General features: G+C 42.1%; 1 long non-coding RNA gene across 1 annotated transcript in view; it reads right to left on the bottom strand.

Moving 5' to 3' along the window:
• Window positions 1-16,008, bottom strand: part of LOC114812275 — a 122,212-nt gene extending 106,204 nt beyond the window's left edge. The window contains exon 1 of the long non-coding RNA XR_003759938.2: window positions 15,923-16,008. This is a non-coding gene — a long non-coding RNA (uncharacterized LOC114812275). The remainder of the gene's footprint in view (window positions 1-15,922) is intronic.
• Window positions 16,009-23,307: the final 7,299 nt, after the last annotated feature.

Genomic DNA, 23,307 nt, shown 5'->3' with positions numbered 1-23,307 from the left:
ACTAATCTTGCCAGTTACCTTGTCCAGGGGCTAAGACAACAGGAAAGAGGCTCAAAATGAGTGATTTGTTGAAGCTTCAGGAATCTACTCTTCTAATAGTGATTGATTTGGGCTGGACTCTAAGGGATATTTTATTAGCTTTTTCACATAATGGTTCTATACATGGAGGAAAAAGACAGTCTATTAAAAAAGACCTTTAAAAAATCCAAAGTTGGAGACACAGAATGGGATGCAGTCCCAGAGGGCTTCCGCAAACTCCTTGTACACAATTTTACATGTGTATTCCCTCAGTATTTGTATCAATAAAGTAAATAGTCAAGGTATACTGGCCATTCATTTGTCTTCTGGTACCAAGGATTTAAATTCCACAGCAGTAAAGTTTCTTGAGTCTCTGCCAGGCGGCCAACAAGTGCAAACAAATGTTCACAGGAACAGAAAACCCTCCTTCGTGATTTGAGAGGTGTCAGGGAGGCAGATGGAGCTGCAGGGGAGGGTCAGGAGCTTTTCACATGATGTCTGTGGTGTTACTGTTTGGGGAATTCACCATGGCAAACAAATTGAGGAAAAAAAATTAGGTTCGCTAGCCTCTCTCAAGGCACTGCTCTTTCTGCTGTTGAAATGATCATTCCTCTTTCTTTATCCTTTGAGAATGCAGGTTCCTTGAAATTATATATATATATATATATCCTTCCACTTCGGATTGTTTCCAGTGTATTTAAATCTTTCTGGTAAGTTGGCACAATAAAAGCATTAACAGGGACTGATTGCACCAAGTCCATAATAAGTAACTTGAATAGGAGAAACATTTATTTTCTCAGTTTACTGAAAGGCATGTGAGATCTGCCTCTTGTAAAGAATTAACCAAGTTTTCTGGTATGGACCCTCCAATGTACTAATTGAAAATGTTTTCTGTTAAAAGTTGTTATTGTACTAAATACTTGGGAAAGTATAGATACATGAGAAGCAAAAGGAATCCACCATCAATAGGGAAGGCAGCTGGAAGTAGAAACGGGAAACGGAGTAATCAGCTTGACTTTGTGGAGAGATCTTGGGCCTGGGAGTCAGAAGGACCTGGGTTCTAAACCCAGTTCCACCACTTGTCTGCAGTGTGACTTTGGGCAAGTCACTTCATTTCTCTGATTCAGTTACCTCGTCTATAAAATGGGCATTAAGATTGTGAGCCCCATGTGGGACAGGGGCTGTATCCAACCTGATTCACTTGTACCTACTCCAGTCTCAGTACAGTGCCTGGTACATAGTAGATGCTTAACAAATAACATTAAAACATAGAAGATGCCATTCTAGGTAGAAATAGAAGAGCAGTCACTTGTGGAAAACAAATTGTAATTCTACCCTCAGTGGAAAATAGGTCAACAGGGAGAGGAAGAGCCAAAGTCTTAGACAAACCATTAGCTACTCTTCATGATTCTTGTATCAATTTAAAGAGCTGGGTTCTATTTCCAATCTGCCACTTGCCTGCTGCATGATCTTGGGCAAGTCACTGATCTTCTCTGTGCCTCAGTTCCTCAACTGTAAAATGGGGATTAAATCCCTTTTCTCTCTCCCCCTTACACTGTGAGGCCATGTGGGTCAGGGATTGCCTCCTACTTCATTATCTTCTATCTGTCCCAGCATCGAGAACAATGCTTGACACATACTAAGCGCTTAACTAATATTATTATTATTATTACCTGGGCTCTAATCCTGGCTCTGTCACTGTCAGATGTTTGACCTTAGACAAGTCACAACTTCTCTGAGCCTCAGTTTCCTCATATTTAAAGTGGGGATTCAAGTCTGTTCTCCCTTCTTAGACTGTGAGCTTCATGTGGGAAAGGACTGCCTATTTGACATGATCATCTTATGTCTACTCCAGCAGTGTTTCACAAATAGAAAGCACTTAATATCATTCTTTATCATTTATAAGATAGAAAGTAAGGCTTAAAATGACAGAGCAAAAGTTATAACTAATGACCTTGCTCAATGAGGGAGATACATGCCAGTAGTCATTGACCTAGATCTACCCAGTTTCATGATCAGTACATAAACTAACCCAATGCCAATCTTAGTGTTCATCTGAGCAAACTTCCCAAGCACAAAACTGGAGACTTACACCCAGTAGGGATGTGTTCTTGTTAAGATTTGCAGTTACAGTTCCCGGTAAGTCCTGCAATAATTTAAGAGAGCAGGTGAACTAACATGATTAAAGAACATCAGTATTCATAGGCATACAGAGGTGTTCAATGGCATTCACCTGCTACAGAGTGTTTTATGGAGACAATATGGCTGCTCTTTAGACAAATTCTTCACAAAAGCTGAAAAACCTCTACCTCTGCCTCGAAAACCAGCATCTGTCTGCAGCCTCCTGCAATGACTCAATCATAGGCCTATGCCTCATTTGTTATCGTGACTTAATGCTTGGAATGACTTTAAAATAAAGATTAAAGACTAGTTTAAGTACCTTTATCAGTACAGCATACAATTTCCTATACATTAGAAATTAGCAACATGGCCTAGTGGAAATAGCAAAATCCTGGGATTCAGGGGACCCTGGGTTCTAATTCAGATTCTACTGTTTGCCTGCTGTGTGACTTTGGACAAGTTACTTCCGTGTGCTTGGTTTCCTCAACTTTAAAATAGAAATGTAATACTTATTCTCCCTCCCGTTTACACTGTAATTCTCATGTGGGACAGCAACTGGATCCAACCCAATTATGTTGTAATAATGTTGGTATTTGTTAAGCGCTTACTATGTGCAGAGCACTGTTCTAAGCGCTGGGGTAAACACAGGGGAATCAGGTTGTCCCATGTGGGGCTCACAGTCTTAATCCCCATTTTACAGATGAGGGAACTGAGGCACAGAGAAGTGAAGTGACTTGCCCACAGTCACACAGCTGACAAGTGGCAGAGCTGGGATTTGAACTCATGAGCCCTGACTCCAAAGCCCGTGCTCTTTCCACTGCGCCACGCTGCTTCTCTACTCCAGATCCATGTTGTATCTACTCCAGGGCTTAGTACATCACTTGGTATTTACTAAGCACTTGACACACATCACAATTATTATCATTAGCTTAACCTCCTCAGCTTTCTATAAAGATTGCGGAGTCATTGTCAGGGAGTGTTTCATTGACCCATGGGAACATTGCTGTCATCTCCAGGTGGTGGAAAGCCCCAGTGGAGACAGAGATAAATGTGACATAGAGCAGCAGACAGACCACTGGATCCCTTGTGGACTGGAGGTTTCCGTGAGGACCTTTCCCTTCAAAAGGACCTGTCTGGAGAGTAGATCTAGGACCCTAGGAAGACACTCCCTCCCCTGCCCTGAGGTTAGATACTGTCAGCTGGGCCCCTGGGGTCTTTGGATCTGGGTACTCAGCCAAGTCAGTAAGGTTTCCATACCGGAACCTCCTGCCAATTTTATAATAATAATGATAATTATGGTATTTGTTAAGAACTTACTATGTGCCATGCACTGTACTAGGCACTGGGTAGTTACAAGCAAATCCGGTTGGACACAGTCCCTGTCCCACATGGAGCTCAATCCCCATTTTACAGATGAGGTAACAGGATCTTGACTCACCCAAGATCGCATAGCAGGCAAGTGGCAAAGTTAGGATTAGAACCCATGACCTGACTCCCAGGCCCTTGCTCTATCCACTAAGAAACCTTGCTTCCATTGAAATCTCCCATTGAAACATCTTACCCCTTATTTTAGTGGCAGAATTAGAGGACCCTGCTCACATCTGACTAATTCTGTGGACCTGTAACCAAACCTCCTGGAGCCATAACAATAATAGTAATGTACTCTACTACATGCAAAGGTAGAGACAAAACAATCAGATCAGACACAATCCCTAACCCACATGGGCTTCACAGCCTAGGTAAGAGGGAGAGCATACTTCACAGAAGAGGTAACTGAGGCACTGAGAAGATAAGAAATTTGCCCAATGTCACAAGCCCGCCAAAAAAAGAAAGAAAGCGGGAGAGTAGGGATCAAGGCACAAGGCTGCTGACTTCAAAGCCCATGTTCCTTCCACCAGGCCATGCTGCTTTTCGAAGGGGAATAGATTCAAGATATACTGCTTGCTTTCCCAGTGAAGGACAATGGACCATGGAAGCAGTGTGTCCTAGTGGAAAGAGCGTAACGGGCCTGGAAGTTAGGGGACCTGGGTTCCACTCCCAGCTCTACCACATACCTGTTGTGTGACCTCAGGCAAATCATTTAATCCCCTAGCCCTTAGTACAGTGCTTAAGACACAATAAGTGCTTAAAAATACCAAATGAATGTATTATAATTATCACTATTATTGAGATCTGTAAGTTTGCACTCGGTGGAACATTCCCAAGGGGCAAGTCAAGCTCACTGAGCCTCAAGGCTGTGTCTTCATAGACAATTCCATGTAGAAGATTCAGTATTTGAACCAGGTAAAACCATTTCCTTGGCAGTGGCAGGCAAAAAGCAGGGCGGTGCTCTATTTTTCTGAATTATTTAGGAAATTTCCGCAGCTGGAAGTTTGACTCTGGCTGTAGAAGCCACTGGATGCTTTAGCACTCCAGACAATTCAGGGTATGAGGACTCTGCTCTGCTTCCTACCTGGGCTCCGACAATAAGGTTTTATTTTCAGAATTGAAACCTAATGACATTGATGCCTTGAAATCACCCATAGTGGAAAGAAAGGGCAGAGCTGAAAGAGACAGGCCCCTGAGTGAAATTGGCCAGGAATGAATGACTGACAAAGAATATACAGTGGCAAGCCTGGTGAGATTTTATAACGTCAAGGCTGCTTCACTGTCAGCTCCCTACCCTGCATGCTGTGGATTCGATTTGGTCTCATTAGCCAGTTCCAGAAAAAAATGCATTCTTCTGTCCCTTACAAGACCTTCCTTGAATCATATGGCAAATCACATCATCCCGTGAAGAAGATAGTGCCTATGGATGAATCAATTTGAATGAAATTAAGTTGACTCTCTCAGAGTTAATTGCTCATAACTATCAGCACGAGAAGCAGCACAGCTTAGTGGAAAGAGTATGGGCCTGGGTTCTAATCCTAACCTTGAGCAAGTCACTTAACTTTTCAGGACCTCAGTTTCCTCATTTGTAAAATGAGGAGTTAATTCTCCTTCCCCCTTAGTCTATGAGCCCCATGTGGGACAGGGACTGTGTCCTACCTGATTATCTTGTATCTTCCCCAAGTACTGACTACATGCACATAAGTACCATTGTCATCTCTGTCATCAGAAAAGTCCCTCAGTCTCCTCCATTTCTCCATGGGTGGGCACTCCTAAAGCCAAGATGGGCAGAAATATATATAACATAGTAAGGGTGCCAGGACAGTCAAGCAGAGGTGGGTTAAGAGTTGAACCAGGCCCTGACTGTTTTCAGTTTCCAAAGACCTAGTGTTGTCCCCAGATCTCTTCTCTTTGTTATTATTAAACCACAAAACAAAAATGCTTTTACTGGAAAACCTGATTGAGGAAGTCAGGAGACATAATTTCTCTGGAGGAAATTCATTTTCTTTCATTTTTAGTCCCACTCTAAAATTCCCCCAGGCATTCATTATAACTAATCAGCCACTTGTTTTCTTTATGCAGCTGTAAAAACACCTAGACTGTTGTCAGTGTTGCCCAGAGGAAGAGGAATAGGGAAATCACTGGTATCAATTTCAGTAAACGATTATCTTAATAAATGCTGTGTGACCATGCTCATCAACGGAGATCTAGAACATAGGAAGTCCAATAACATATATAGACGCACCACTACTTTACCAAGTTAAGTTGGGATTTGAAACTTTGGGCAATGGAGTACTTGATGGGACCATTAAGATTTCTGGTCTCTCCACTCGTTCAAGATGAAGAGAAGGACTGTTCAGTTAGGCCTCCTTTTTGAGTTGGAGAATTCTACTAAGCTCCTACATTCCTTCTCTTCAAAGCTCTCCATCACCTTGCCCCCTCCTACCTCACCTCCCTTTTTTCCTACTACAGCCCAGCCCGCACACTCCGCTCCTCTGCTGCTAACTTCCTCATTGTGCCTTGTTCTTGACAGTCCTCCCGTCGACCCCTGGCCCACGTCCTAGCCCTGGCCTGGAATGCCCTCCTTCCTCACAGCCACCAGACTAGCTCTCTTCCCCCCTTCAAAGCCCTACTGAGAGCTCACCTTCTCCAGGAGGCCTTCCCAGACTGAACCCCCACTTTTCCTCTGCTCCTCCTCCCCTCCCCATCGTTCCTACTCCCTCCCTCTGCTCAACCCCCTTCCCCACATCACAGTGCTTGTGCATATTTGTTTATACTTATTACTCTATATTTCTATTAATCTATTTTGATGCTATTGATGCCAGTCTACTTGTTTTGTGGTCTGTCTCCCTCTTCTAAAACGTGAGCCCGTTGTTGGGTAGGGATTGTCTCTGTTGCTGAATTATACTTTCCCACTGCTCAGTACAGTGCTCTGCACATAGTAAGTGCTCAATAAATATGAATGAATGAAGTATGCAGCTCACCCTTTCTGACCGTCTGTCAGGATTTCCCAGACTTGCTTTCCATAACCTGATAAATGCAGTGTGTCCTAGTGGAAAGAGCACAGGTCTAGGCATCAGAGGACCTGGCTTCCAATCCTGGCTCTGCCACGTAGCTACTGTGTGACCTTGGGCAAGTGACAACTTCTCTGTGCCTCAACTTCCTCATCTGCAACTTGGAAATTCAATCCGTTCTCCCTCCTTCTTAGACTGTGAACCTCATGTGGGACCTGATTATCTTGTATCTACCCTAACATTTAGTACAGTGCTTGGCTCACAGTAAGCACTAAACAAATACCATAAAAATACCACTTTTCTCATTATCATCACAATCCAAGATAACCTCATCTTCAATTTGTCATCTCTTCACTCCACTCTTTCCATCCCCAGGTTTAATAAGCATTTTTTTTGACATCTGTTCTCTGATCCATGGCTCTTAAAGAGTGTTAATGCTCTTGTCAGCCTTTAGGGGTGGAAGTGAAAAGCGGCAAACATTTCCCGTAGAGCCTTGCTAGTTCTCCTGACATTGTTTGAGAGTATGTTTCACCAGTGCTGATTCTGACCTCCTAATGTGTGGCCTCCTTTCAATCCACCAGACAACTGCTGCTGAGTAATCCTGTTGCCAGCCATCCTTCTCATATGTCCTGCCCAGGGGTGTTCTGTCACTCTGAGCATTACTTCAATGGAAACAAGAAGAAATGTCAGATTGCAGAATAGGTGAGAGGTTGTGATTAGTGAGAGATTTGAGAGTCATCTGCATAGAAGTGTTAGATGGAGCAAAGCGATGTGAGAGTAGGGAATCCAAAATAGAAACTTGAGACAGCCATAGTTAAGGGATGAGAGGTGGATAATGAATCAGAGAAGGAGATTGAGTAAGTCAGACTGGGAGGATGAGAAATCGAGTGAGTGTCATGTTGGCAAAACCAAGATTTGACAGTGTTTCTAGGTGAAAGTGATGAAGGTTGCTGAGCTGTCAGTGTGACTACAACAGTTGAGCCTATCACATTAGGATAAGAGGCGGTTATTAGACCCCTCAGAGCTAAAGGTTTTGGTGAAGGGCACAAAAAAGTCAGTCAGTCAACTGTATTTCTTAAGTGCTTACTGCACTGAGCGCTTGGGAGAGTATAATATAACAGACATATTCTCTGCCCACAACAAACTTATAGTCTAGAGGGGGAGAAACAGACATTAATATAACGGGTTATAAAACAGAATATAAAACAGATTAGAAATGATGTAGATTATAAAAACGAATATAAAACAGAATGGAAGTGAGGTAGAAACTGTAACTGTTAAAGCTTATGAATTGTAAATCATAACGGGAATGAGGGCAGCTAAAAATTCACAACTGAAGATAGGTGGGTGGCCAAGGGAACTGACTCACCATGGCCTTGTTCCCCCAACGACCAGGGTAGATTGTGCTAAGCACACCCCCTCCCACTCAAGTCCCCCGCAGTCCTCCTGGGCTGCGATCTGCCCGCAATCCAGGCTGAGCCTACAACAGTGGAGACGCAGCCCTTTCTAGAAGGAGACTGATATCTTCGCCTGCAACATAAAAGCCCTAAGTGCTCAAATGTGTTCCAGTGCACCTTCTGTAGACTATTCAGTCTCCTGTTAAAGAGAGATTTGCTTTTAGAGGGGACCCTTTGAACAAAAACCTGTTAGAATAGAAAAAAATAGCGAGTGACTAGAATTGCCTTCATTTCTTCATCACCAAAAATTCTCCCAGTGCACCACCTACTTCCTCTGCTCTGGCTGCAGGACGAAGTGGAAAAATGACTTAAGCTATCTGAAAACATGAGTCTTTTACTTTTACTCTCATCTCAAGCTCTCGAGTCATTTTCGGCCCCAACTGACGCCATGGACACATCTCTCCCAGAATGCCCCACCTCCATCTGCAATCATTCTGGTAGTGTATCCATATAATTTTCTTGGTGAAAATATGGAAGTAGTTTCCCATTGCCTTCTCCCATGCAGTAAACCTGAGTCTCCACCCTCGTCTCTTTTCCACATTGCTGCGGCCCAGCACAGGTTACTTTTGACTTGTAGCAGATTGCCTTTCACTCACTAGCCATTGCCCAAGCTAGAAATGGAATGACTCTCCCTCCCGTAGCCAAGACCAATAGAGTCCTGGAAATTCATTCATTCAATCGTATTTATTGAGTGCTTACTGTGTGCAGAGCACTGTACTAAGTCCTTGGAAAGTACAATTCAGCAGCACAACTCTTCAGGTGTGGTCCTGAGAGGGGTACATTTATTCATCTTTTGTTAAATCTATTTCCCTGGTCCCTGCATTGTACAGGTGCCAAGAGCCATGATCCCAAAAAACAGAATTTAACTCCTTAAAATGAGTGTTCCCTAGGCACAAGCAGATATTTAATCCACCCACCAGCTCTCGTCTTTCAAAAGATAGACTTTGTTGAGCAGGAAGTTCAATCCTACATCGATGATGTCCTCCAGAGACTTTATCATGATGGTTTGATGTGAGTATCAGTGTGTCTATTGTGTGACAGTCTCTATTTCAAATGGCATTCAGAGTGGCTGTGAACAATTATAAATAGGCACATCGCTGGCCTAGCATGAAACTGTGCCGTTTTAACGACATTTAGCGCTCCGATGCTCATCTGAGTCTTTGCTTTACTATCGCAGCCAGCTGCTGGGAGAGATGGATATGTCACACTAACGAATCAAACATGGTCAAATCTAAAGGACAGTTATGTAAAAGCTTCTGTTAAACAGCTTCCATTTCAAATGAGCATGATTTACATATTGAAGATAAATCCTTTCCCTTGTAAAGCTAGATAGTATATTTAACAAGCTACTGAAAAGGAGCATGATGTGTTTTATCTGAGCTGGTTGGTTTGAGAAGTCGAAAATACCTTTTTTTTTTTTTTTGTGGGGGAGCGTTGTGAATGCTGTTGGGGTTTGCATTGGGAGATGGTGCTGAAGTGAGGGAACTGTGACAGCCACCTTCTATTTCTTCGGGGAATGGAGTAGGGGAAAGTAATAATAATAATAATGATAATATTGGTATTTGTGAAGCACTTATGTGCCAGGTACTGTACTAAGCACTGGGGTGGACACAAGCAAATTGGGTTGGACACAGTCCCTGTACCACTTGAGCCTCACAGTCTCAATCCCCATTTTATAAATGAGGTAACTGAGGCCAGGTGAAGTGACTTGCCCAAAGCCACACAGCAGGCAAGTGGTGGAGCAGGGATTAGAACCCATGACCAAAATAAGCCATATTTCCTTCCCCCTACCATTTTGAATTTCCTCAGTTTATCAAATGACCCTAATACTAGTCACCATTGTCCTCAACTCATCTCTCTTATTCAACCCACAAATATTCAATATGTCACCAAATCAAGTCGGGTCAACCACCTCAACATAGGTAAAATCCTCCCTTTTTTAATCATCAAAATTGCCACGACATTAATCCAACCATTTACCCTATCCTGCCTTGATTCCTGCAGCAATCTCCTTGCCGATCTCCCTACCTCCCGTTTCTCTCCACTCCAGTCCCTACTTCAATCTGCTGCCAGGATCATTTTTCTACAAAACCTTTTAGTCCATATTTATCCACTCCTCAAGAAACTCAAGAGTGTGTGCCCATCCAAGACCACATCAAGCAGAATTTCTTCACCGCTGGTTTTAAAGCAATCACTTTGTCCCCCACCCACTCATCCCCTTTCCCCTCTGATTTCCTACTACAGGGAGGAGAATGTGTCTACCAACTCCTATTTTATACTTTTCCAAGCACTTAATATGGTGCTCTGCACATGTGAGTGCTCAATAAATATGACTGATTGAAATGCAGGAAGCAGCATGGCCTGTTAGATAGAACATGGGCCTGGTAATCAGAAGGACCTGGGTTCTAATTCTGGGTCTGCCACTTGTCTGCTGTGTGACCTTGGGCAAGTCATTCACCTCTCTGTACCTATTACCTCATCTATAAAATGGGGTTTAAGACTGTGAGCCCCATGTGGGAGATGGACTGTGTGAAACTGATTAGCTTGTATCTACCACAGAGTTATGTACGGACCCTGGCATATAGTAAGTGCTTAAAGAATAACATTTAAAAACAAACAAAAAAAAAGCCCACACATTTTGCTCTTCTAATGCCAACCTACTCACTATAGAGCAATTTCATCTATACCGCTGACAACTTCTTTCCAAAATCCTATGTCTGGGCTGGAACTCTCTCCCACTTCTTATCCAACAGTCATTCACTCTGTCCATGTTCCAAGTCTTATTTATACATTTCCTCTAAGAGGCTTCCCTGACTAAGCTCAGATTTCCTCTTCTCCCACTCTCGTCTGCATCACTCCTGCACCCTCAGCCCGACAGCACTTCTGTGCATATCCATAATTCATCCATTTATATTAACGTCTGCCTCCCCCTCTAGACTAAGTTCCTTGTGGACAGGTCTACCAACTCTGGTATATTGGACTCTTTCAAGCACTTAATGCAGTGCTCTGCACACAAAAAGTGCTCAAATATGATTGACAGTCCAAATTACTTCAGTGAAAAAATAGTCTGGCTAATGAATGTAAATTAGTAAATAGATAAACTAAAGCCCTAAGGTTCATTTATTCATTCAATAGTATTTATTGAGAGCTTACTATGTACAGAGCACTGTACTAAGCTCTTGGAATGTAGAATTCAGCAACAGATAGAGACAGTCCCTGCCCACTGATGGGTTTACAGTCTAATCTGGGGAGACGGACAGACAAAAACAATAGTAATAAATAGAATCAAGGGGATGTACATCTCATTAACAAAATAAATAGGGTAATAAAAATATATACAAATGAGCAGATGAACATATACAAATGAGCAGATGAATATATACAAATACAGGAGAAGTGAATGCCAATTTCAACAGTAGAGGATGAAGAAAATGAGGACTCTGTTTTCCTGAAGAGGCTTTTGACAATTTATACTGTTGACCACACTCAAAGTGAATGGATTAGGATAAGCTATGATGCTTACTAAAACAATTGCTCCAGCTCATCATGGGAAGTCTAAAGAAAAGTCCTGTATAAATAGATGGCCACAGGACATGGAATGTTTGATCACTAAATAGGCAGCTATAGCTTTCAGTGACTCCTTGGGAAGCTGAATGGCCTATTTAGAAAATGCTCACTGTTCCCTCTGAAGGAGGAGTGGATTTAGGAGAGGTACTTCAAAAACTGCCTGTCTTCCCCAAACTAGAGTCACCAGTCAGTCTGTCAATCATATTTATTGAGTGCTTGCTGTGTGCAGAGTACTGTATTTTGCACTTGGGAGAATGCAATAACAGACACAATTTCTGCCCACAGTGAGTTTAAAGTCTAGAGCACAAACATTGGTGGTGTTAGGATTAAGAGCAAACTAAGACCAAAAAAATAGCCATTTGAAGCATAATTACAGGAGTCACCTAGGCAGGTGTACAACATTAGCTGTAAATGAAATTAACACAATCCTAAGTGCAGCCTGACTTGGCAGTGAAGGACAGTTCATCATTATCATCAGTGGTATTTACTTCATTCAATAGTATTTATTGAGTGCTTACTGTGTGCAGAGCACTGTACTAAGCGCTTGGAAAGTACAATTCAGCTACAGATAGAGCAATCCCTACCCAACAATGGGATCACAGTCTAGAAGGGGGAGACAGACAACAAACAAATAGACAGGCATTAATAGCATCAAAATAGATAGATTATAGATAGATACACATAATTAATAAAATAAATAGAATAATAAATATGTCCAAATATACACAAGTGCTGTGGGGCGTGGGAAGGGGGTTGACCAGAAGGATGGAGTAGGAATGATGGAGAGGGGAGGAGGAGTAGAGGAAAAGGGGGGAGGTTCAGTCTGGGAAGGCCTCCTGGAGGAGGTGAGCTCTTAGTAGGGCTTTGAAGTGGGGAAGAGAGCTAGTTTGGCAGATGTAAGGAGGGAGGACATTCCAGGCCAAAAATAGGGCGTGGGCCAGGGATCAACAGCAGGACAGGCGAGAATAAGGCACAGTGAGGAGGTAAGCAGCAGAGGAGCAGAGTGTGCAGGCTGGGCTATAGAAGGACGAAAGGGAGGTGAGGTAGGAGGGAGCAAGTGATGAAGAGCTTTGAAGTCAATAGTGAAGAGTTTTTGTTTCATCTGAAGCTTGATAGGCAACCACTGGGGATTTTTGAGGAGGGGGTGTGACGTGGCCAGAGCGTTTCTGTAGGAAGATAATCCAGGCAGTGAGTGAAGTATAGACTGAAGTGGTGAGAGACAGGATGGGAAATCAGAAAGGATGCTGATTCAGTAATCCAGTCGGGATATGATGAGAGATTGTACTGACATTTGCTGCGTGCTTACTGTGTGTAGAGCACTGTACTAAACACTTGGGAGAATGCAATGCAGCAGAGTTGGTAGACACAGTCCCTGCCTACAACGAGCTTAAAGTCTAGAGGGGAAGATAGACATAAATGGTTCATGCAGTTATGTGCTGGATACAACCCTATAGATAGATCTCCCATCTTCAAGTGAGGGATTGGCAATTACATAATTCTTAGTTTCAGGCCTTTCAGCTAGCCCAGAGCCATAAAAATGGAATAGACTTACCTTTAACATGAGACTTTATCATCAGTGGCTATTAATGAGCAGTTATTATATGCAGAGGACTTTATTAAGTGCTTGGGAGAATACAACAGAGTGGGCAAAACTATTCCCTGCCCACAGTGATTTGTCAATAGCATGAGTTCATATGTGGAAGATATTAATGAAGCAAGAGAACAATTCAATCGGGATCTGGATAAAATCTGACAAGTTGATCATCAGTCGGTTTTATTTATTGAGCACCGACTGTGTATAGAGCACTGTAGTAAGTGTTTGGGTGAGTACCATAGAATAGGTAGACATGATTGTCATCCTTAAGGAGATGACAACCTAGGAAGAATTTGGGAGACTTCAGTGTACATGTGGGTAGCAGTGACAAAACATGGAGAAAAACCAGACTGGTCTGTTTCTGTTCAGTGAAAAAACATGGCAGATAAGCCAGAGAAAGCAGCCTGGCAGAGTGGAAAGAGCACATGACAGTCAGAAAGTCATGGGTTCTATTCCCAGCCCTATCAGTTATCTGCTGTGTGATCTTGGGCAAATCACTTTGCTTCTCAGGGCCTCGGTTTCCTCACCTGTAAAATGGAGATTCATTCATTCATTCAATAGTATTTATTGAGCGCTTACTATGTACAGAGCACTGTACTAAGCACTTGGAAAGTACAATTGGGCAACAGATAGAGACAATCCCTGCCCATTGACGGGTTTACAGTCTAATCAGATTGAGACTGTGAGTAGGGATTCTCCCTACTGAGAGCTCACCTCCTCCCAGAGGCCTTCCCAGACTGAGTCCCCCTTTCCCTCTGCTCCCCCCCCTTCTCCTCCACCCTCTGCTCCTCCCTCTTCCCTTCCCTTCATCACTGTGCTCATTTGTATATATTATTTATTACCCTATTCACTTTGTTAATGAGGTGAACATCCCCTTGATTCTATTTATCTTGATGATGATGTCTTGTTTTTGTTTTGTTCTCTTTTGCTGTGTCTCCCCCGTTTAGACTACGAGCCTGTCATTGGCCAGGGATTGTCTCTGTTACCAAATTGTACATTCCAAGCGCTTAGTACAGTGCACTGCACAAAGTAAGTGCTCAATAAATACTATTGAATGAATGAATATGACCAGCCTGACTGGCTTGTACCCACACCAGTGCTTAGTATAGTGCCTGGCACATAGTAAGCACTTAATACAATTATTATTATTGATCTGTTTCTGTTCAGTGTTGGAATTGACCCTTCTTTTAAAAATATAATCCAATCTTCAGCATTCCACAGAGAGCAGAGCCTGGAAAAGTCAAAGGACCTTCTGCCTGGGACAAAACAAAATAATGAAGAGGTAGTATGGATGCTGCATTGTTCTCTTCTTCGTCATTTGTACAGTGCTCTGCACACTAAGTGCTCAAATATCACTGACTGATGAACTCAGGATTTCCACAATGGCATCACAGTGATTAAGTCTTTTAGAAGTGGAACTGTAAGGACAAGTCAGTATAGCCACAGGAGGGGCAGAGTCCTGGAGACCTGATCCAGAGGTTGGCTAACATTACACCTACAATATAGAAAGCTAAAGGCCAGGCCATGGAAAGAAAAAAGAGCCTCAATGCCAACTCCCAGAGAATAATAGTAATGCAAGGTTTCCTGTGAGGTCACAGGGTCTCTAATGGAAAAGGAAACCAGTTACAGGAACCTTTGTGAGCAACAAATTGGCATTTCTCCAAGTTGCTCCCTAGCAGGCAGCCACTAAGGCCATGAAGAGACCAAGGAGAGAAGACCAGATCCGGCTCAATAAAAACAATTTGGAAATAAAAAGCTACATGCAGCTTAGCAATACACCCATCCATCATCTCCTGCAGTTCCTCTCTGTCATAGCAGTCCTTCACATTTGAAGAGGAGGCAACTGCCAAGCGGTTAGTACAGTGATGAAGGCACATAATACAGTGCTTTGCACACAGTAAGCACTCAAATGCAATTGAATGAATGAACTGAAGGTAATATCTTCTCTTCACTTGAGTGAGATTGAAAAGGCCAATGTGTCTCCAAATATTCCTAACCCTCAGGTTCGCCCCCACCCCACTACAACCTAGGACAGGGTGAGCTTTGGAACCTTTCCCAGGGGGTACCCCCTGTTTCCACCCTCAAGTGACTACTGTCATCACCTTGACTAATTAGGGCCTCGCATTAGCATGGGATCATTGGGCGAGCCAGCAAGCCAGACAAAATTTCTAGAAAGCTGGTGGCCATTAGTCCAGAGAAGTTGCCCTGCTTTTCCTCTAGTAGTACTTTCTCCCCACAAAGGCAGGCTACTATACTTGGATATACTCAGACATCCAGGATAATCAATTTTTTTTTATATAACTTCAATCAATAGCATTTGCTAAGCTCTTTGCAGAGGAAGAACACTTTCCAAGTTATTTTTTTTCCAATCCAGATAAATTATCTGCTGCGTGACCTTGGACAAGTCACTTAACCTCTCTGTTCCTGTTTTCTCAGTTATCTCATCTGTGAGCCCCATGTGGGCCATGGACTATGTCCAATCTGATTAACTCATATCTACCCCAGTGTTTAGAACAGTGTCTGGCACTTCAGAAACACTTAACATACACCATTAAAAAACAACAAAACAGAAACGCAAAGATCAATCCATCTCCCTCAGGTTCAAACTGTCCCTCAGAACTTAACTTCCCTTTTTCATTCCTTCTAACCCTTCAAGGCACAGCAGCCACTTCCCTTCTGAGAAACATTCTGCCTATCAGGATTGCAGTCTGCATCCTTCCCTTACAAAATCTGAAGATCCAACCCCTCCATGACTTCTCCATCAAACTCTGGACACAACATACCTCTTTTGTTTACTTTGAAGACATGGTTGTCTTCAAATTGCTTGCCCACACTCCCTTTCTCCAGAAGCCCCACTCTGAATGGCTTCTCTTCTGATGGGTCAGCAAAGGTTTCAGATAGATAATTGACAAATCATGCTAATTAACTTCACCCTTAGGAAGGGGATCTCTTCATGAGTATCCTCAACTGCTAATGAGATTTACCTGCAAAAGAGAACTAGTACGTAGCCTCTTCTTTAGTTTACTGAATATTTCTGGGGCTAATTTAAAATATTCCTCTTAATAATTAACTTTGGGTTCTTGTCCCATCAATATCAGCTTGATGGGCTGCATTTATCAAAGAAACTGTATGTTCATGTATGTGTGTAGACAACCCTGCAGGATACAAGTGGGTTAGTACTGTTGCACAAGATTTCCTAAAGTGAGGATTCCCAAGAACCAGACTCACATTATGGGAGAATTGGATGTTACTAGCTTTAGAAATCTGAGTGGGACTTGGCTCTCTGATGTCATCTTTAACTAGAGTCTACAGTTCTTAGGGTGATTATTATCAGTAATAATAATGATATTGGTTTTCTTAAGTGCTTATTATGTTCCAAGCACTGTCATGTCCTGAGAAAGAGAAACAAGGATTCCCCTTGCAAGTTTCAACCAATAAATCAATTAATGGCATTTATTCATTCATTCAATTCATTCATTCAATCTTATTTATTGAACACTTGCTGTGTGCAGAGCACTGTACTAAACAGTTGGGAAAGTGTGATACAACAATAAACAGACACATTCTCTGTTTAGCAGAAGCAGCTGCTTCTCTCTTCTCTGCTTCTTCTCTGTTAGAAGCAGCATGGCTCAGTGGAAAGAGCACGGGCTTGGGAGTCAGAGATCATGGGTTTGAATCCCTGCTCTGCAACTTGTCAGCTGTGTGACTGTGGGCAAGGCACTTAACTTCTCTGTGCCACAGTTACCTCATCTGTAAAATGGGGATTAAGGCTGTGAGCCTCACGTGGGACAACTTGATTACCCTGTATCTATCCCAGGGTAGAACAATAGAACAATACTCTGCACATAGTAAGCACTTAACAAATACCAGCATCATCATTCTCTGCCCATAATGACCTTACAGTCTGGTGGGGGAGGCAGACATTAACATGAATAAACAAGTAATTTATAATATATAATTTAAAGATATTTATACAAGTGCTGTGGGACTAAGGGTGGGGCACATATCAAATGTCCAAAGGTCACTGATGCAAGTGCAATCAATCAAAAGATCAAAGAGTTGTAGCTATTTAGCACTTTGCACAGAGCACTGTGCTAAGGGCTTGGGAGAGTACAATACATTGGGTAGACCCAATCCCTGCCCTTAAGAAGCTTAGACTCTAATGTGGGAGGCAGACACTAAAATATATTATAGGTGACAGAAGTATAAAGATATGTGCATAGTTGCTGTTGGGGTGGGGATGGGAAGAGTACCTAAGCAATTAGGGGTTGAATAGAAAATGACCCAAATTAGAAAACGTACTTATTTAGGGTAAACAGCATTGCCTAATGGTTAGAGCATGGACCTGAGAATCAGAAGGACCTGGGTTCTAATTCCTCCTCCACCACCTGCCTGCCTTGTGAACTTGGGTAAGTCACTTCACTTCTCTGTGCCTAAATTCCCTCATCTGTAAAATGGAGATTAAGAGTCTAAGCCTCATATGGGATACGGACTCTGTCCAACTTGATTAGCTTCTATGCACCCTGGTGCTTAAGTACAGTGTCTTGCACATAGTAAGCACTTAGCAAATACCATAAAAAACTTAGGGAATAGCTGCTAATAATATTCCCTAAATGAAACATTAAATATTGGAACCTTATTTACATGTCTAGAGTTTCTGAGAAATTTTCCATTTAACAAATGATTGGTTTCTTAAAAATGTGTTGAGAATCTCTGGATTTAGTAGCCCATATCTAGAACTCCTCTCCTCCTCTGACTACATGCTGATTATCTGACTTTTTATTAAGGGCCAGGGTAAAAATAGCACTTGTTTGCTCTTCACTTAGGTCTTTCCAATAGACTGAATTTAGTAATGTCGATGTAATGGGATGGAAATTCTTCGGCTCAGTGACGATGAACTTATCAAATTTTTCAAATCCGAAGCATCAAATAAAAAACAGCCTGATAACAAGCCTTCTACTTCTGTGAGAATCACAAGGGTGATCGATATAATTGTGTCTCCACAACCACAAAGCCGAGGCCAGTTGCTTACAGATTAACCATGGAGATTAAACATTAATCAGAGGGGAAAAACAGTTAGCACCCCCCAACCCTCTCAAAAAAAACCCCTAAAACTAAATGAAAGAAATTGCAGAGAAACTGAATTCTCTGAAATTTCCCTTGTAGAGGCTTTTGAAGGATGTAAAAGATGAGCCAAAGAAACATTGATGGATGGAAATGGCACTACATTCCCCTGAAAATGTCTTTCAAGTTTTATTGGGAATAAAAAGAAGGGCTGAAATACAGAAATCTGGACAACATGGAATGTTTTTCTAAGCAGAAATGATATGAACTATACGATTTGTGATATGGAACATCTAGAATTTTTTCCAATGTTCAGATAACAGAAAAAGTGTGAGCTAATTCTGAAATTCATTCAGTATGTTAATTTTGAGCTCCCATTATATGCTGGGTGCTGTATTAGGTGCTTGGAGTCTCACTAACAGACTGTAGCAGGGATGAAAGAAGAGGGGCTTCTGGGAAAGTTTGGGTCTTCAGTCCTAGACCTTCTGGCTAACATCGAGAAGAGCATAACTCCACAAATCTTCATTTTAGTTTTCTTTTCTACTCTTCCATTAGTTCCATTCATCATTTTCACCAATTTTAATTGCTAATGCTTTGTATGTCAATGGTACTGAACCGGGGAAACAGGAAAACGGCAAATAGGGCAAGCAATTTCTCTTTTTTAAGTGGTTTTCTTGTTGCCTGTCCTGGAAAACAGGACATATGGGGAACTGGTTAGCCCTGTTCCTCAGTGTCTGGTTGCTTTGGTTTATAGTAAGGCCTGTTCTCTTTTTTTAGTGTTTCTATCTATTTTATACCCCTTCAGATTAGAGCACTCGCTATCTATGCTTTTGCATTTTCTTTTATTGGCAGTTTAAAGAGCAAAGGCAGGAAATGTAGCTTGGCCTAGTGGAAAGAACACAGGAGTGGGAGTCAAAAGACCTGGATTCTAACCCCAGCTACGCCCCCGGCCTGCCACGTGACCTTGGGCAAGCCATTTAGTTTCTCTGTGCCTCAGTTACCTTATCGGTACCTTACTTTTCCTTATCTCCAACCTACTTCGACTGTGAGTCCCTTAAGGGAGATAGAATTGTATCCTCTTTGATTGTATGGTATCTGACTACGAGCTTAGCCCAGTTCCTGGCATGTAATAAACACTTAGAAAATGCCACAATTACTGTCATTATGATTATGGACCTTCAGCATTCAGCGTTCCCTGGTTGCTTGTCTTAAACATTGGATTGAACCTTATAGCCCCTTCCCGAGAACCTAAAAAGCATGTCTGTTACATTGCAATAGGGACCTCCTTTAGACTGTAATCTCCTTGTGACCAGAGATCACGTCTACCACCTCTGCTTTATTCCCAGGCACTTAGCACAATGCTCTGATCTGCCCAACTCCAACTTTGGCACTCCTGCACCAACTGCACACTTGTGTACTCACAACCACCTGGACCACTTCTGTATACATCAGTTCATCCTGCTATTCAAGCATTAATTGATATATGCATTTATACTCCTTCTTCCTCCTGTGGGTAAATGATTTCCATGTCCATCTCCCCCTCAGTAAGATATATCTAAATCTAAGCATCATGTTAATTATAGAGTAGTCTCTCAGACAGTACAGTTCTCTGTAAACAACAGACACTAAAATATTGTGTGAATCGTACTAATTATCTGGATGAGCATGAGTTCCAAAAGTAGTTACTAAAAATAGCATTCGTACATTTATTTTTCAGCAGCAGTTCTATAAGATAACCTGAAACTCATTCTCAGGTGCCTTGACACTGGAGAAGCAGTGGACCCTAATGGAGAGAGCCTAGGAGCGAGAGTTAGGAGAGCAGGGTTCTAGTCCCAGCTCAGACACTGGTCTGCTGTATGACCTTGGGTGAGTCACTTTACCTCTTTGGTTCTCAGTTTCCTCAGCTGTAAAATAGGGATAAAATAGACTGGGAGTCACGCATAGGAAAGAGACTGAAAAGCCTGTTTTAATCCCAAGGTTTATTACACAGTAAGTGGTTGATAAATACCATATGAAAAGGAGTCATAAATTGCTTAGTAATTTCTTCTTTCAGTGTGATAGAATATAAAGAGTTAGAATTTATAAGGTTAAGACAAAGTGCCATAAGCCTTACAAGTCTTTTTCCATCTTCCACAGCCTCCTTGAATTTTACCCGCTGTGATCCAAGTCAATTATTTTCAGATCTCATCTCCCTTACCAATTAATCAACCAAATATTGATCTATCATTTCTTGAATCCCCTATTTCCCACTGAAATTACTGTTGACACAGCATGCCCGTTATTGGGTAGCGATTGCCTCTATTTGTTGCAAAATTGTGCCTTCAAGCACTTAGTACAGTGCTCTGCGGAGAGTAAGCACTCAGTAAATATTATTGAATGAAAGAATGAATGATTTGGGGGTATTCATTCATTCAATCGTATTTATTGAGCGCTTACTATGTGCAGAGCACTGTATTAAGCACTTGCAATGTACCATTTGGCAACAGATAGAGACAATCTCTGCTCAACAACAGGCTCACAGTCTAAATGGGGGAGACAGACAACAAAACAAAACAAGTAGTCTGGCGTCAATATCATCAAGATAAATAGAATCATAGATATATACGTATCATTAACAAAATAAATAGAGTAATGAATATTATATACAAATATGTACAATCCCTGTGGGGAGGGGAAGGGGGAAGAACAGAGGGAGGGAGTAGGGAAATGGGGAGGCGAGGAGGAGCAGAGAGGGAGAGCTCAGTTTGGGAAGACCTCCTGGAGGAGGTTGGTATTTGTTAAGCGCTTACTATGTGCCGAGCACTGTTCTAAGCGCTGGGGTAGACACAGGGGAATCAGATTGTCCCACATGGGCTCACAGTCTTAATCCCCATTTTACAGATGAGGGAACTGAGGCACCGAGAAGTGAAGTGACTTGCCCAAAGTCACACAGCTGACAAGTGGCCGAGCCGGGATTCGAACCCATGACCTCTGACTCCAAAGCCCGGGCTCTTTCCACTGAGCCACGCTCAGTGAGCTCTCAACTTGGTAGCATAGGGTTTACAGGAACACATCACAGCAACTACCATGTCAAAGGAGAAATATTTGTAATTAATATCAATCAATAAATGGGGCTGATAGAGCCCTTCAGTGTGCAGAGCACTGTACTAAGTACTTAGGAGCATTAAATTACACAACATTAGTAGATTCAATCCCTGTCCACAGGGAGTTTACAATCTACAGGAAGTCCCTATCACAATGTTCCAAGCTTGCTTTCTAGGTCCTTGGGAAGGGGTAATAAGGCTTAAACTAATGCTTAAGAAAGCAACCAGTGACTGTTGTAAATAGATTTTTGCTAAACAAACAAAAAAAATTCTCCTTTCATCAGTGATGGTTTTATCCATTATAGAGATGGTGAAAGATACAATTAATCTATTATCATTTTATCACATCTAATAAAATCAAGTGATAAAATATAACCCGAAAATACCATTAGATCAAATGACTGTTTCATCATCTGTTAGTAACTCATAAATTATTTTCCTACACCTCCTTAATGAGATAAAAGATAACCAGAGAAACAGGAAATATTGGGGGACCCCTTGTCTGGATTTTCAGGAGAGATGAGACTATCTCTCTTGGAAAAGATGGAATGGTAACTTGATGCCTCTGTCCACTGATGACCAAATAGTCTGTTAGAAATTGATTTGGAGGGACCTTCACCAACACCACATTTTACAACAATTGTGTCACAAGTGGCCACCAAATTAATAATGACTGTCTATGTGAAGGCCAGAAAGAGCGTCGGTAGGTACAAACTTTGAATTTTGAATTGATCCTGAATGTATCCCTATCAACTTAAAAATCACAGGGAACTTCTCATGACAGCCAAGTTAGATCAGTAGGTATCAGAGGCCTTGCCAGCTGATGATCTCAGATGCTTTGGTTTGCTCTATGAAAACCGTTTCTAGAAATTGCTATCCTTTGGACTTGAAGATGATGCCACTGACTGTGATAATTTATCATGAGACCAATATGTGACAGACATTCCCTTTCATATAGCGTGCATCTAAAGATTGCCCCTTGCTTCATTTCTGTATGTGTTACTCACAGCGCCTCACCTATTTCCATTTCTACTTGGTTCCATGATCTTCCAAAATCCTCTGCTCCAAGACAACTGAGGTGAGGACTTCTCTTGCCCCCAAAACTGGTCTTTCTTCCTCCTATCCTGATATTGATAGTTCAGTATTGAAAGTCATTTACGAGTCTCCCAAAGCTTTCTTGTTTGGGTATTTTTTAAGTCCTTGTCTATCCTCACATCACAGGACAGTATGCTACTCTGCCCCTTGTCAGCTGTGTGACTGTGGGCAAGTCACTTCACTTCTCTGTGCCTCAGTTCCCTCATCTGTAAAATGGAGATGAAGACTGGGAGCCTCACGTGGGACAACCTCATTCCCCTGTATCTACCTCAGCGCTTAGAACAGTGCTCTGCACATAGTAAGCGCTTAACAAATGCCAACATTATTATTATTATTATCACTCTGGTAACAGAATTCAGTGGGAACATTCAACTCTGTGAAACTGATATAAATCCTTGGAGGTGGATTAGATTCTGCCTGGTACCTAACTTCAGGCTTCTTTCAATAAATGATCATTTCATACAGATTTGCTGGTTCCCAGTAGCCAGTAATAGGAAACAGCATGTCCTAGTGGATAGAGTACGGGGCTGAAAGAAAGACCTGGATTCAATCCGGGCTCTGCCACTTGTCTACTATGTAACCTTGGACAAGTCACTTAACGTGTCAGTGCCTCCATTTCCTCATCTGTAAAATGGGGATTAAGACTGTGACTCCCATGTGGGTCAGGGACTATGTCCAACCTGATATAAATCTACCCCAGTGCTTAGAACAGTCTTTGACCCATAATAAGCCCTTAAAGATGCCATCATGATTATTATTTTTATTATAATAATCTTAATTCCTTCATTCAATTCATTCCTTCATTCAATTAATTTATTGAGCCCTTATTGTGTGCAGAGCACTGTACTAAGCACTTGGAAAGTAAATTCAGCAACACAGAGTAGTCATCAGTATTCAGAAGCTCATGTACTGGGCCTACACGGTCT

This window comes from Ornithorhynchus anatinus, chromosome 5 (assembly GCF_004115215.2).
Source record: "Ornithorhynchus anatinus isolate Pmale09 chromosome 5, mOrnAna1.pri.v4, whole genome shotgun sequence".
Lineage (NCBI taxonomy): Eukaryota > Metazoa > Chordata > Mammalia > Monotremata > Ornithorhynchidae > Ornithorhynchus > Ornithorhynchus anatinus.
This window is presented reverse-complemented; position numbering and strand designations above follow the sequence as displayed.